Source organism: Carya illinoinensis, chromosome 8 (assembly GCF_018687715.1).
Source record: "Carya illinoinensis cultivar Pawnee chromosome 8, C.illinoinensisPawnee_v1, whole genome shotgun sequence".
In the NCBI taxonomy this organism is placed as follows: Eukaryota; Viridiplantae; Streptophyta; class Magnoliopsida; order Fagales; family Juglandaceae; genus Carya; species Carya illinoinensis.
Genome location: NC_056759.1, coordinates 36,573,021 through 36,578,384, shown reverse-complemented (window position 1 = coordinate 36,578,384; position 5,364 = coordinate 36,573,021).

Here is a 5,364-nt window from a genome sequence, read left to right as displayed (position 1 = left end):
GAATCATTTATGCTATTTCAGACAGCTCATGGGTAAGTCCAGTGCAAGTTGTACCAAAGAAGGGTGGAATGACTGTGGTGAAAAATGACAATAATGAGTTCATTCCTACAAGAACGGTCACGGGATGGCGTGTATGCATGGATTACCGCAAGTTGAATAAAGCAACAAGGAAGGATCATTTTCCGCTTCCATTCATTGATCAAATGTTGGATCGATTGGCTGGGTACTCTTACTATTGTTTTTTGGATGGTTATTCGGGGTATAATCAGATTGCTATAGCTCCTGAAGATCAAGAGAAGACTACATTCACATGCCCCTATGGGACGTTTGCTTTTAGGAGGATGCCCTTTGGATTGTGCAACGCCCCTGCGACATTTCAACGTTGCATGATGGCTATCTTTTCTGACATGGTGGAAGATATAATGGAAGTATTTATGGATGACTTTTCAGTTTTTGGTACATCTTTTGATCATTGTTTGCATAACTTAGCTCTTGTTTTGCAGAGATGTGAAGATAAGAATCTAGTCCTGAACTGGGAGAAGTGTCATTTCATGGTGCAAGAAGGGATCGTGCTGGGCCATAGAGTGTCATCTAAAGGAATTGAGGTGGATCGAGCCAAAATTGCAACCATAGAGAAACTACCACCTCCAAAGAATGTGAAGGGAATCAGAAGTTTTCTGGGACATGCGGGATTTTATAGAAGATTTATCAAGGATTTTTCTAAACTCTCTAAACCTTTATGTAATCTTCTTGAGAAAAATTCTGCATTTGACTTTGATGTTGTTTGTTTGCAGGCCTTTAATGCACTCAAGGAGAAGCTAATTTCAGCACCAATTGTGATTGTGCCCGATTGGAGTCAACCTTTTGAAGTTATGTGCGATGCAAGTGACTTTGCAATTGGAGCAGTGTTGGGGCAAAGGCGAGACAAGCTGTTTAGAGCCATCTATTATGCAAGCCGGACATTGAATGAAGCTCAATTGAACTATACGACAACTGAGAAGGAGATGCTTGCTGTGGTGTTTGCTTGTGACAAATTTCGGTCTTACCTCATTGGTACAAAGGTGATAGTGTTCACTGATCATGCAGCACTTCGCTATTTGTTTGGAAAGAAGGATGCTAAGTCGAGGCTAATTCGTTGGATCCTCCTTCTTCAAGAATTTGATTTGGAGATTCGAGACAAGAAAGGAAGTGAGAATTTAGTGGCTGACCATCTTTCTCGGTTAGAGCAAGAGGAAGAAAGACCAGATTCAGTGGTCCAAGAGGCATTCCCTGATGAGCAGTTGTTTGCATGTGAGATCAAGCTTCCGTGGTATGCTGATATTGTTAATTATCTTGCTTGTAAAGTTTTACCACCTGATCTTACTTACCATCAACGTAAGAAATTTTTGCATGATGTGAATCATTATTTTTGGGATGAGCCTTTGTTGTTCAAAAGATGTCCTGATCAAATCATCAGAAGATGTGTGCCAGAAGAAGAGATGCAAGACATCCTCCATCATTGCCATTCATCATCATATGGAGGACACTTTGGAGCTACCCGTACAGCAGCCAAGGTACTTCAAAGTGGGTTCTTTTGGCCTTCTATTTTTCGTGATAGTTACACTTTGGTGAAAACTTGTGACCGGTGCCAACGTATGGGAAATATTTCAAGGCGTCATGAGTTACCATTGAAAGGTATCTTAGAAGTTGAGTTGTTTGATGTTTGGGGAATAGATTTTATGGGGCCTTTTCCTCCTTCTTTTGGTTTTGCTTATATCTTGCTAGCAGTTGACTATGTGTCAAAGTGGGTGGAAGCAATTGCTACAACAACAAATGATGCAAAGGTAGTGCTCAAATTTCTGCACAAGAACATATTCACAAGATTTGGCACTCCACGAGCTATTATTAGTGATGAAGGGACTCACTTTTGCAACAAGTTGTTTGAGAATCTTCTTTCAAAATATGGTGTGAAGCACAAGATAGCACTTGCTTACCATCCTCAAACTAATGGTCAAGCTGAAATTTCAAATAGAGAGATCAAGAACATCCTTGAGAAGACCGTCAAAATCAATAGAAAGGATTGGGCGAAGAAGCTTGATGATGCTTTGTGGGCATACCGTACAGCCTTTAAAACACCTATCGGGATGTCTCCATACCGATTAGTGTTTGGAAAGGCATGTCATCTTCCTGTGGAGTTGGAGCATAGAGCTTATTGGGCTGTGAAAAAGTTTAACTTTGATTTGAAGGCAGCAGGTGAAAAGCGACTTCTTCAATTGAATGAGATGGAAGAGTTCCGGAATGATGCATATGAGAATGCAAAGATCTATAAAGAAAGGACGAAGAAGTGGCATGACAAACAGATTCTTAGGCGAGAGTTTGCTCCAGGACAACAAGTTTTACTCTTCAATTCACGACTCAAGCTCTTCCCAGGAAAGTTAAAATCAAGATGGACGGGTCCTTATACAATTCATGAAGTTTTCTCTTTTGGAGCAGTAGATTTGAAGGACAAGGCAGGGAATATTTTCAGAGTTAATGGTCAAAGATTGAAGCACTACTATGGAGAGCAAATGGAGAGGAACTATGCATTTATTCCTCTTGGAGATCCTAATTGATGATCATTGAAAAGTCTGGCTGTAGACTTTAAAACAAGCGCTTATGGGAGGCAACCCATAGATCTATCTTTCACTCTTTCATTTATTTTATTCTCTTTATTTATTTAGTTTTAATAAATTGGTTTTTGATGCAGGGTTATTTAGCATGAATAAAGAGCTGGAAAATTTTAAAACCTCGGAAGATTCATCATGCAACCAGGGAAGTTCCTTTTATTCCTTCAATCCTTTTTACTTTTGCATTACAATGAGGACATTGTTTAGTTTAAGTTTGGGGGTGTGAACTCCTATAGTCATTTGATCCTCTTGTTTTCTAAGTCTTGGGTTGTTGATGGGTTGTTTGATTCTCTTACCAAGCATGCATTGGAGTACGATTGAATTCTCTATGACTCTGAAATTTGTGATTGAAGATGGTTTTGAGAAAATTTTTCAAAAATTTTTCAAAAATTTCTTTTATGTCAAGTGAAGTTTTGTGGGTACTTTGGTTTAAATCTTTGACCTTGAACACAATTGAGCACATAGTCGTTTTTTCTCTTATTCCATTTTGCTTATGAAGAGAAGAAGTTGAATTAATTGAAAGAGGGAGGTTCGATTTTGCTTTGCTCTAGAATCCGTTGATGGGTCCTTGAGGCGAAATCCTAGTTGAGACCAAATATTAGAGAAATGATCTAGGCATTTCTTTGGCATAACCAAAAAGCTTTCCCAGCCGTCCTAAATGTCATGCCATCATTACATGGTGTGTTTCCATAGTCAACCCCCTTGAGCCTTCATGAGCCTTTATTTATTCTTTGAACTACATAAACCATGCCCGCTCTAAGCCTGAAAAACAATGAATCTACCTTTGATCATTTGAGAAAATACTTTGGTGGAGAGTTACATTTAAAAGAGAAAATTTGTTTCATGATGAACCGTATTATGTTTGCTCTGTTTGATCAAAGAAGAAAAAGAAGAAGAAAGGAAGTGATAAAATAAAAAAAAAAAAAAAAAAAAAAAGAAGAAGAAGAAAAGAGAAAGAAAAAGAAAAAAAAAAGTCACTAAGCGGAGTATGTATCACCTCAGATTTTGTTGAAGGAATTGTTGGTATTGCTTCAGTGATTACAGCAATAATAATGCCACAAGTATGAGCATATTGCCAAGAAAGAGCTATGATTTGAATCATGTGGGTATCTCTTTTAGTGTTCTTTTCACTAAGTATTTTCCCAGTTTGTTTTGATTTTCCATATCCAGTTCTTTCTTAACCCTCACCCTATGGCCTATCATTACAACCTTAATAAAGACCTTTTGATCTTTGATTTTGGTGTTGACTACATTAGTGGAGAGGATTTCTGAAAATTGGACTTATGGGGTTAAGTTTTAAGAGAATTCTTCTGATTTTGGTTGTTCTACTTTTATCTGAGTTTGCAGGTGGTTTGAGGTTAAATTGACTATACCACACACACACTCAAGGTCTTAGCTTTAGGTTGAAGTAAACGCCTAACTCTTGCTTGACAAATTGTAAAATTTTTGATTGATTTTCTTGCTATCTTTGATGTTAAAAGAGTAAGATACTAGTAATGAAATCTAAATTCATAAAAGCTTGGTGAGTGATGATACTTCTCTTTGGGGTCGAGTTGATATTGCCTAAACTATCATTTGCTTTTCTTTTTGTTTGAGGACAAACAAAGTTGTAAGTTTGGGGGTATTTGATGACTTGCAAAATTTCATATTGCAGAATTCACAAGTTCGCTCGAGCGGAGGCTTTTGGCCGCTTGAGCGAATTCAGGCAGATTCAAACGCTCGACTGCCGCTCGACAGGGAGCTCGAGCGAGTGCTGGAAAACAAGGTTCGCTCGAGCGGAGACATTGGCCGCTCGAGCGAAATCAAGCAGAGTTGAACGCTCGATGTGCGCTCGACACCCCGCTCGAGCGAACATCGTATTTTGACAGAATTAGGGTTTTCCGCCGTGAGACCATATAAAAGCAATTTTTCACTCTATGGCCGCGAGTTTTGACGGGAGAACACATTTTGCGAGAGAAAAACATAGCTAGAGGGATTCAAATCAATTGTTTTGGAGACGGAATTCCAATTTATTGCAAGTACGTTGGAATCATACACGATCACGGACGGGAGAAAAGTGTTGAATCGTTCCCTTGAGCTTTTGACGACGAGTAGCGGCTGCAAGGAGGATTTTTCAGTGTTTATTTTCTTCCAATCTTCTCAGAACAATTATGGTGAATTCGTTTATGTTGAATTCCATTTCTAGCATGAGCTAATTTTCTTTATTCTAGGAAAACGATGTAACCTATTTCCGAACTATGCTTGTTTGTCTATGCTAATTTAATGCAATTCTCTCTTTGTTTATCTGATTTATTCTGAGTTTAATGCTTCTAATTAACTGGCCATTGATTAGATGATTATTAATCTTGTGATTTGCTATCGAAAGAGGGAATCATAGGGTAGATCTTGGGTATTTCAGCATAGGTAAGTATAGAGATCGAAAGACTTGTATGAACCTATGTAGTGATTAAATCATTGGTCTTATTGCGTTCTTGATTATTGAATTTGCATACTCTTGTGTGAATTGATAAACTAGAATCACTTCCAATTGACTATCGAAAGAGGCTTTTGGATGAATTAGAGATTTGCTAATAGATAAAAGAGAATTAAATTAAGTTAGCTGGATGAGAAAAACATAGTGAAGAATTAGGTGAAATCGATTTCCTAGAAGTTTTCTTCCCATTAATTTGATCTTCAAACATCAATATTATTTCCTTTGCATATTTCTTTTGAGTCGATT